Raw genomic sequence first — 11,377 nt, 5'->3', positions numbered from 1 at the left:
TTGAGGTATGTTGTTGTTGGTGGTGTTTAGTGGCTAAGGCACGTCCAGCTCTTTCTCGACCCCATTTACTGTAGCCCACCAGGCCCCTCTATCCAGGGGATTTCTGAGCCAAGAATACTGGAGTGGGCTGTCATTTGCTTTCCAGGGGATCTTCTTGGCCCTGGAATCAATCTCAAGTCTCCTGCATTGCGGGTGGGTTCTTTACTGCTGAACTGCCAGGGAAGCCGCATTGAGGTATAATCGACATGAAATAAACTTCACATATTTAAAGCGTGCAATTTGGCTAAGTTTTTAACATACGTATACACCGTGAAACCACCACCACAATTGATATAATGAATATATCCATCACTTCTGGAAGTCTTCTGTGAGCCATGTGTAATCCCTCTTAGCCCCTTTCTAGTAGCATGTTCTCCTTGCTTCTTGTTGTTCAGCTGCTGAGTTGTGTCCAACTCTTTGCGACCCCATGGACTGCGGCACATCAGGCTTCCCTGTCCTTGACTATCTCCCAGAGTTTGCTCAAATGGACTCATGTCCGTTAAGTTGGTGATGCCGTCCAACCATCTCATCCTCTGTCGTCCCCTTTTCCTCTTGCCTTCAATCTGTCCCAGCATCAAGGTCTTTTTCAATGAGTTGGCTCTTCACATCAGGTGGCCAAAGTATTGGAGCTTCAGCTTCAGTTTCAGTCCTTCCAGTGAATATTCAGGGTTGATTTCTTTAGAATTGACTGGTTTGACTCCTTGCTGTCCAAGGGACTCTCAAGAGTCTTCTTCAATACCATAATTTGAAAGCATCAACTCTTTGGCTCTGAGCCTTCTTTATAGTCCAACTCTCATATTCATGCATGACCACTGGAAAAACCATTAGGATGGCATCATTTGCATATCTGAGATTTGACTATATGGACCTTTGTTGCCAAAGTGATGTCTCTGCTTTTTAATATGCGGTCTATGTTTGTCATAGCTTTCCTTCCAAGGAGCAAGCACCTTTTAATTTCATGGCTGCAGTCATCACCTGCAGTGATTTTGGAGCCCAAGAAAATAAAATCTGCCACTGTTGCCATTTTTCACCCATCTATTTGCCATGAAGTGATGAGACTAGATGTCATGATCTTAGTTTTTTGAATGTTGAGTTCTAAGCCAGCTTTTTCACTCTCCTCTTTCACATTCATCAAGAGGCTCTTTAGTTCCTCTTCGCTTTCTAACCATTAGGGTGGCATCATTTGCATATCTGAGGCTGTGATATTTCTCTCTGCAATCTTTATTCCAGATTGTGCTCATCCAGCCCAGCATTTCACATGATGTACTCTGCACAGAAGTTAAATAAGCAGGGTGACAATATACAGCCTTGACGTAGTCCTTTCCCAATTTTGAACCAGTCAGTGGTTCCATGTCCGGTTCTAACGTTGCTTCTTGACCCACATACAGTTTTCTCAGGAGGCAGGTAAGGCGGTCTGGTACTCCCATCTCTTTAAGAATTTTGATTCATACAGTCAAAGGCTTTAGTGTAGTCAATGAAGCAGAAGTAGATGGTTTTCTGGAATTCCCTTGCCTTCTCTATGATCCAACAGATGTTGGCAATTTGGATCTCTGGTTCCTCTGTCTTTTCTAAATCCAGTTGTACATCTGAAAGTTCTCTGTTCACATACTTTTGAAGCCTAGCTTGAAGGATTTTGAGCATTGCCTTGCTAGCATGTGAAATGAGCGCAGTTGTGTGGTAGTCTGAACATTCTTTGGCACTGCCCTTCTTTGCTTTGCCTTCCCCTTGCTTATCTGCTTTAATTTTGCACTCTGTAGAATTTTATATAAATGGAATCATGAGAATACTCTTCTTTCTCTAGCTCCTTTCAGTCAGCATAATTATTTTGAGATTCACCTCTATTGATGCATATATGCTGATAGCTCATTCCAATTTATTGATGAGTATCTACTATAATTTACTTACCCATCAGGGCTTCCCTTGTGGCTCAGCCGGTAAAGAATCCACCTGCAATGCAAAGGAGACCTGGGTTCAATCCCTGGGTTGGGAAGATCCCCTGGAGAAAGGAAAGGCTACCCACTCCAGTATTCTGGCCTGGAGAAGTCCATGGGGTCGAAAAGAGTTGGACAGAACTAGCGCCTTTCACCTACTCATCAATTTACTGATGCACACTTGGATTGTTTCCACCTTCCAGCTATTACAAATCAAGCTGTGATAAACAGTCACGCACAATGTTTTGTGTGAACATAGCTTTAATGTCTCTTTGGTAAAGGCCTTGCAGTAGAATGGCTGGGCCATATGTACAGCACATGTTTAATTTTTTTTTTTTTATAATTCTTTGCCTTTGTTTTATTTTTTTAATTTTATTTTATTTTTAAACTTTACAATATTGTATTGGTTTTGCCAAATATTGAAATGAATCTGCCACAGGTATACACGTGTTCCCCATCCTGAACCCTCCTCCCTCCTCCCTCCCCATACCATCCCTCTGGGTCGTCCCAGTGCACCAGCCCCAAGCATCCAGTATCGTGCATCGAACCTGGACTGGCGACTCATTTCATACATGATAGTATACATGTTTCAATGCCATTCTCCCAAATCTTCCCACCCTCTCCCTCTCCCACAGAGTCCATAAGACTGTTCTATACATCAGTGTCTCTTTTGCTGTCTTGTATACAGGGTTATTGTTACCATCATATATTTAACTTTTTAGGAAACAAAACTTTCCCACAGTGATTGTATCATTTTCTACTCTGTAGCAGTCATTGAGCGTTCAGGCTGTCCCACATCCTTGCCGACACTTAATAGGGTAAGTCTCTTTATTTTAGGCATTCTGGTGGGTGTGAGTGGTATCTCGTGGTATAAACATGCATTTCCTCAATGACTAATGAATGCTGAACATCTTTTCATATGCTTATTAGCCATATATATATATATTTATATGTATCTTTGGTGAGGTATCTGTTTAAATCTTTTGCTACTTATGAGCTGAGTTTTTGTTCCTTATGATTAAAGTTTTAACAATTCTTTATATATTCTGAATACAAGTGTTTGGTCAGATTTATAAAGTGAAAATATTTTCTCCAAGTCTATGGCTTTTAAAAAACTCATTTACTAGTGCCTTTTAAAGAGCAAAAGTTCTTAATTTGTGTGAAATCTAATGGATTATCCTTAAAAAACGGATTGTGCTGTTGGTGTTGTATCTAAGCAATCTTTGCCTAACCCAAGGTCACAAAGATTTTCTGTGAATCTTCTGGAAGTGTCTATAGCTTTCAGTTCAGTTCAGTTGCTCAGTTGTGTCCAACTCTTTGCGACCCCATGGACTGCAGCACGCCAGGGTTCCCTGTCCAGCACCAACTCCCAGAGCTTACTCAAACTCATGTCCATTGAGTCGGTGATGCCATCCAACCATCTTATCCTCTGTCATCCCCTTCTCCTCCCACCTTCAATCTTCCTCAGCATCAGGGTCTTTTCTAATGAGTTGACTCTACACATCAGGTGGCCAAAGTACTGGAGTTTCAGCTTCAGCATCAGTCCTTCCAATGAATACTCAGGACTGATTTCCTTTAGGATTGACTGGTTGGATCTCCTTGCAGTCCAAGAGACTCTCAAGAGTCTTCTCCAACACCACAGTTCAAAAGCATCAATTCTTCAGCACTCAGCTTTATTTATAGTCCAACTCTCACATCAATACATGACTACTGGAAAAACCATAGTTTTGACTAGATGGAAATTTATTGGCAAAGTAATGTCTCTGCTTTTTAATATGCTGTCTAGGTTGGTCTTTAGGCCTAATATTTAGATTTATAATCTATTTTTAATATTATGTGGGGAATGGACCAAAGTTCGGTCTTTTTTTTTTTTTGGCATGGGAATAAAAAAATTTTTTTTAACTTTTCCTTTCTCCATTAGACTTTGCACCTTTGTTAGAAATCCATTGACTATATATGCGGGGGCTATTTATGGACTTTTTAGTCTGTATCATTGATCTATTTACCTCGCATTATTCCAAAACCACATTATCCTGATTACTTGCAGCTTTAAAATAAGAGCTGCAATCAGATAGTGTAAGACCTCTAACTTTGTTCTTTTTTTTCAAAAATGTTTTGTCTGTTATAGGTCCTTTGAATCTCATATGAGTTTTCTAAGTAGGTTATTGATTTCTACAAAATAGCTTTCTAGAATTTTGATTAGGATTACATTGAATCTTGAGGTGAAACCTGAGAGAACTGACATCTTAACAATGGTGAATCTTCCAGTCCACAAACATGGCATATTTCTCCATTTACTAGGGAATTCTTTAATTTTTTCCTCAGCAACATTTTGTAGTTTTTAGTATACTAGTCTTGCATATCTTTTGTTAGAAATTTCTAAGTGTTTCATATTTGTGGTGCTCTTATAAATTTAAAATTCCCAATTGCTGCTAGTATATAGAAATATCACAGATTTGTGTACATTGATCTTTAATCCTGAAATCTTCAACTCATTTTTTAGTTCTAGTAGCTTTTTTTTTTTTTTTTGTAGATTCCATAGGATCTTCTCCATAGACAATCATGTAGTTTATGTAGTTACCATTTCTGGTGTTCATTATTCCTTCATTCCTTCATTTATATCTATATATCCACCTGGAATATTTCTTCTTATGCTTAAAGACTTCCTTTGACACTTATTTTCTTTTTAAAATTTACTTGACTGCATCAGGTCTTAGTTTCGGCACATGGGCTGCAAAGAGCCCGGGCTTCAGTAGTTGTGGCACGCAGGCTGTCTCGTGGGGGCGCACAGACTTGGTTGCCCCTCGGCACGTGGAATCTCAGTTCTCCAACCAGGGATCGAGCCTGTCTCCTCTGCATTGCAGGTTGGATTCTTAACCGTTGACCATCAGGGAAGTCCCCTCTTTTAACATTTCTTATACTGAGATTTCTGAGAAGGCAATGGCACCCCACTCCAGTACTCTTGCCTGGAAAATCCCATGGATGGAGGAGCCTGGAAGGCTGCAGTCCATGGGGTCGCGAAGAGTCAGACACGACCGAACGACTTCACTTTCACTTTTTACTTGCATGCATTGGAGAAGGAAATGGCAACCCACTCCAGTGTTTTTGCCTGGAGAATCCCAGGGACGGGGGAGCCTGGTGGGCTGCCATCTATGGGGTTGCACACAGAGTCGGACACGACTGAAGTGACTTAGCAGCAGCAGCAGCAGCATACTGAGATCTGCTGGTGATAATTTTCTGTGACTTCAAATGTCTGGAGAAGTCTATATTTTTCTTCAGTCTTTGGAAGATATTTTTATTGGGTTATAGAAGTCTAGATTGACAAATTTTTCTCTCAGTAATTTAAAGATGTTCTAGCTGCTTTTAGGGCTTCCCTGATAGCTTTTAATACTTTTCTCTTTATCACTGGTTTTAAGAAATTTGGCTGTGTGTCTCAGTGTAATTGTATTCACATTTATCGTGCCTTGGATTCACTGAGTTCCTGGATCTACGCATTTATAGTTTTTGTCAGTTTTGGAAACTTTTGGGCTATTATTTCTTCAAACATTTTTTTCTGCCCCCTTTCTTTCTTCTCTCTGTCCCAGACTCCAGTGACTTCACTGGGTTATTTTAGATGACCCAAAAGATAAACAACTGTAGCCCACAGAGAAGACATAGTGAAGTCAATGCAATTGGTCTTTGATACATCCTTGCAGAGGAGGTGGACAAAGAAATAATCAAGGTAAGATGGGAAACATGCTGGATGAAAAGTCCGAAGTTCCTTGTTCAAACTGCAGCAAATTAACTATGTGACTTTAGGTTAGTCCCTATATCTTTATGGATCTCAACATTCTCAACCCTAGAATCTGGGAGTAGTTCTTTTCTTTTTCTCATTTACAAGTCTGCTTTTATTTTTTTAAAAAACTTTAAATGCTTTATTTTGTATTGGGATATAACCGATTAACAATATTATACTAGTTCAGGTAATCATCCAAGGGACTCAGCCACATGTACACATGTATCCATTCTGGGAGTGGTTCCAAATGACACCCAAGCTTCCCTCTAATTTACACCATTTTTGATTCTGGGTAAATTTTGGTGAGAGGAGAGGGAAGGGAAAATGGCAATCTCATATCCTCACACATGCCTAGCATCTGTTCATCTTCTCCCCTCTGAGTTAACTAGTCTGAACAATTTGAGCTCAACAGAGTTAGGGAACTAGAGTATTTGGACCAATCCTGTCACTGAAAACAATTAAAATCTGCTTTGAAAAATTCCTTTCAGGGGGAGAGATATATTAAGAGTTTGGGATTAACAGATACAAATAGCTAAACATGGGGAACAATATTTAATATCTTGTAATAAGCTATAATGGAAACAATCTGAAGTGTATATATATATATATATATACACTCTAAACTATTATAAATCATTTTGCTGGACACTGGAGAAGGGAATGGCAAACCACTTCAGTATTCTTGCCTTGAGAACCCCATGAACAGTATGAAAAGGCAAAAAGATAGGACACTGGAAAGATGAACGCCCCAGGTTGGTACGTGCCCAATATGCTACTGGAGATCAGTGGGGAAATAACTCCAGAAAGAATGAAGAAATGGAGCCAGATCAAAAACAATACCCAGTTGTGGATGTGATAGGTGATGGAAGTAAAGTCTGATGCTGTAAAGAGCAATATTGCATAGGAACCTGGACTGTTAGGTCCATGAATCAAGGCAAACTGGAAGTGGTCAAACAGGAGATGGCAAGAGTGAACATGGACATTTTAGGAATCAGTGAACTAAAATGGACTGCAGTGGGTGAATTTAACTCAGATGACCATGTATCTACCACTGTGGGCAAGAATCCCTTAGAAGAAATGGAGTAGCCCTCATAATCAACAAGTCTGAAATGCAGTACTTGGGTGCAATCTCAAAAACAACAGAATGATCTCTATCCATTTCCAAGGCAAACCATTCACTATCACAGTAATCCAAGTCTAGGTCTGACCAGTAACGCTGAGAAGCTGAAGTTGAGCGGTTCTATGAAGACCTACAAGACCTTCTTGAACTAACACCCCAAAAAAGATGTCCTTTTCATCATAGGAGACTGGAATGCAAAGGTAGGAAGTCAAGAAATACCTAGAGTAACAGGAAAATTTGGCCCTGGAGTACTGAATGAAGCAGGGCAAAGGCTAATAGAGTTTTGCCAAGAGAATGCAGTGGTTATAGCAAATACCTTCTTCCAACAACACATGGACATCACCAGATGGTCAATACTGAAGTCAGACTGATTATATTCTTTGCAGCCAAAGATGGGGAAGCTCCATACAGTCAGCAAAAACAAGACAAAGAGCTGACTGTGACTCAGATCATGAACTCCTCATGCCAAATTGAGACTTGAAGAAAGTAGGGAAACCACTAGATCATCCAGGTATGACCTAAATCAAATCCCTTATGATTTTACAGTAGAAGTGACAAATAGATTCAAGGGCCTAGATCTGATAGAGTGCCTGAAGAATTATGGATGGAGGTTCATGACATTGTACAGGAGGCAGTGATCAAGACCATCCCCCCAAAAAAGAAATGCAAAAAGGCAAAATGTTTATCTGAGGAGGCCTTACAAATAGCTGTGAAAAGAAGAGAAGTGAAAGGCAAAGGAGAAAAGGAAAGATATATCCATTTGAATGCAGAGTTACAAAGAAGAGCAAGGAGAGGTAAGAAAGCCTTCCTCAGTAATCAATGCAAAGAAATAGAGGAAAACAATAGAATGGGAGAGACTAAAGATCTCTTCAAGAAAATTAGAGATACCAAGGAACCATTTCATACAAAGATGGGCACCATAAAGGACAGAAATTGTATGGACCTAACAGAAACAGAAGATATTAAGAAGAGGTGGCAGGAACACATAGAAAAACTATACAAAAAAGATCTTCATGAACCAGATAATCACGATGGTGTGACCACTCATCTAGAGCCAGACATCCTGGAATGTGAAGTCAAGTGGGCCTTAGGAAGCATCACTACAAACAAAGCTAGTGGAGGGGATGGAATTCCAGTTGAGCTATTTCAAATCCTTAAAGATGATGCTGTGAAAGTGCTGTACTCAATATGCCAGCAAATTTGGAAAACTCAACAGTGGCTACAGAACTGGAAAAGGTCAGTTTTCATTCTAATCCCAAAGAAAGGCAATGCCAAAGAATGCTCAAACTACCACACAATTGCACTCATCTCACACGCTAGCAAAGTAATGCTCAAAATTCTCCAAGCTAGGCTTCAACAGTACGTGAACTGTGAACTTCCAGATGCTCAAGCTGGATTTAGAAAAGGCAGAGGAACCAGAGGTCAAATTGCTAATATCCCTTGGATCATCGAAAAAGCAAGATAGTTCCAGAAAAACACCTACTTCTGCTTTATTGACTATGCCAAAGCCTTTGACTGTGCGGATCACAACAAACTGTGGAAAATTCTTAAAGAGATGGAAATACCAGACCACCTGACCTGCCTCCTGAGAAATCTGTATGCAGGTCAAGAAGCAACAGTTAGAACTGGATACAGAACAACAAATTGGTTCCAAATTGGGAAAGGACTATGTCAAGGCTGTTTATTGTCACCCTGCTTATTTAACTTATATGCAGAATACATCATGAGAAATGCTGGGCTGGATGAGCACAAGCTGGAATCAAGATTGCCAGGAGAAATAACCTCAGATATGCAGATGATACCACACTTACGGCAGAAAGCAAAGAACTTAAGAGCCTCTTGATGAATGTGAAAGAGGAGAGTGAAAAAGTTGGCTTAAAACTCAACATTCAGAAAACTAAGATCATGGCATCTGGTCCCATCAGTTCATAGCAAATAGATGGGGAAACAATGGAAACAGTGACAGACTTTATTTTGGGGGGCTCCAAAATCACTACAGATGGTGACTGTAGCCATGAAATTAAAAGACGCTGGCTCCTTGGAAGAAAAGTTATGACCAGCATATTAAAAATACAGCATTAAAAAGCAGCATGTTAAAAAGCAGAGACATTACTTTGCCAACAAAGGTCCATCTAGTCAAAGCTATGGTTTTTCCAGTAGTCATGTATGGATGTGAAAGTTGGACTATAAAGAAAGCTGAGCACCGAATAATTGATGCTTTTGAACTATGGTGTTGGAGAAGACTCTTGAGAGTCTCTTGGACTGCAAGGAGATCCAACCAGTCAATCCTAAAGGAAATCAGTCCTGAGTATTCATTGGAAGGACTGATGCTGAAGTTGAAACTCCAATACTTTGGCCACCTGATGCATAGAGCCAACTAATTAGAAAAGACCCTGATGCTGGGGAAGATTGAAGGTGGGAGAAGGGGATGACAGAGGATGAGATGGTTGGATAGCATCACCGACTCAATGGACATGAGTTTGAGTAAGTTCTGGAAGTTGGTGCTGGACAGGGAGGCCTGGTGTGCTGCAGTCCGTGAGGTTGCAAAGAGTCAGACACGACTAAGTGACTGAACTGAACTTGTTGTACACTGGTATCTAATACAACATTGTAAATCAACTATACTTTAATTTTTAAAAATTATTTATTATTTATTTATTTATTTGGTTGAACTGGGTCCTAGTGTGGGATCCTGGCATGTGGGATCTAGTTCCCTGACCAGGGATCAAACCCAGGCCCCCTGCACTGGGAGTGTAGAGTCTTAGCCACTGAACCACCAGGCAAATCCCTATACTTCAGTTTTTTAAAAAAAATTCCTTTAAAACATCAAAGAGCCTGAGAAGATAGTAAGAAAGTCCTAGGGAAATCAGAAACTGAGAGAAATATGCAGAATACTGAGGCCACACTTGGCCACGAAGGGAATTGATTTATTACTGCCCTAAATCCCTACAGATAGGGGTGTTCCAGTGGACTGGGAATTTGATGGCGTAATTTATCTTCACCCAACTTATGCAATAATGACCAAAAGAACAGGCTCCATTTCCACAATGAATCCGTTATTTAGTATTAGTTGTGTTCAAAGATTAGGATGTTCAGTCTGGAATGAAAATTGGCATTATATAAGAGGGTACTGGCTGAGCTTTTAGATCATCAACTACTTGACATGATCTCAAGTTCTTATTTCACAGTCAGTTCTTAAACCATATTCCCTAGTCCTTCTACAGATACTAGAAAAGATGTCAAATTTCGAAGGGCAGGTCCTCCCCCTCATTCTGCTGCTAACTTTTTTGGTTGCTTTTCATTTCTTCCACCAGAGAGATGTGTTGTGAAATTGAGTTTCAATACCATTCTTTTCCAAACTGCCAGCTCAGATACTGATCAGAAAACAGGTCAATGTGCTAGCTCTTAACAAAACCATTTCTGTTTTAGATTTGTCAAAATAGCCTTCTAAAGGCATGTGATGATGATTGATGATTCAAGACTTAAGGGGGGGATCACTTTTAATTTGGGCTAAGAGGACATACAAGCCCTTTGTATCTTGGAGCTATCAATATTAGCCCATGGGGATAGGAGGGTCATAGGAAAAAACTCCTGCTCAACCCAAGTCAACCCAAGAGTTGTGTTTACAGTAAACATTATAGCTCCAGAATAATAGCAACCAGGGTACAAGAAATATTGGAGGTAAATCATCATTTTGCTTTGTAGTTCCAAAATTCCACTTGCAATGTCTGTGTGTCTTCGTAGCTTAGGTGGTGGCTGAGGTTCCACATTGTTGTTGTTGCTTAGTCACTAAGTCATGTCTGACTCTTTCAGGACCCCATGGACTGTAGCCCGCCAGGCTGCTCTGTCCATGGGATTTCCCAGGCAAGAATACTGGAGTGGATCGTCATTTCCTTCTCCAGGGGGTCTTCCTGACCCAGAGATTGAATGTTTGTCTCCCGAATTGCAGCCAGATTCTTTACCACTGAGCCATCAGGGAAGCCTGAAGTTCCATAAGGAATGTTAATTACAATGATGTAGACAGAATAATTGAGGCTTATTCCCATGGAAAAACCTTTTCAGGCTTTTTCTGTTTGTGGATCCTGCTTTTCAAAGGATACTCTTGGGTGAGGCCATTTCACCATTCTCTAATTCCCTAAGAGGAAGTCACAGTTAGGAGGGCTTCCATTTCTCTAATTTTTCCTGGACTTACACATTTCCACTGTGTAATTAAAAATGCAACGTGGTAGCCTTGCCTGAAGTTTTCAGAAGCAAATCAGACCACCGAGTAATCCTCTGTCTCAAGAAGCTAGAATACCACCTATTCATGGAAATATTGGGTGAAGCACACAGCCCCTCTACACAACAACACACCTTTCACAACAAATATTCATTGAGCACTTATGATGTGCCAGGCACTATTCTAGTGCTAGAGACACAGAAGTAAACAAAAACAAAGTGTTAATCCTTTATCACTGTCAATTGAGGAAATATTACCAGTTTACTAGCCACTTTATAAGCAAAAACTTCAGC

General features: G+C 40.2%; 1 long non-coding RNA gene across 1 annotated transcript in view; it reads right to left on the bottom strand.

Annotated features, from left to right (window-relative positions):
- Nucleotides 1-360: 360 nt before the first annotated feature.
- LOC132343878 (uncharacterized) overlaps nt 361-11,377 on the bottom strand; it is a 19,561-nt gene continuing 8,544 nt past the window's right edge. Inside the window, exon 3 of the long non-coding RNA XR_009492885.1 lies at nt 361-1,986. This is a non-coding gene — a long non-coding RNA (uncharacterized lncRNA). The remainder of the gene's footprint in view (nt 1,987-11,377) is intronic.

The sequence above is a fragment of the Bos taurus genome, chromosome 25 (genome assembly GCF_002263795.3).
Source record: "Bos taurus isolate L1 Dominette 01449 registration number 42190680 breed Hereford chromosome 25, ARS-UCD2.0, whole genome shotgun sequence".
In the NCBI taxonomy this organism is placed as follows: Eukaryota; Metazoa; Chordata; class Mammalia; order Artiodactyla; family Bovidae; genus Bos; species Bos taurus.
The sequence above is the reverse complement of the archived record's forward strand: the minus strand, read 5'-3'. Positions and strand labels throughout refer to the sequence as shown.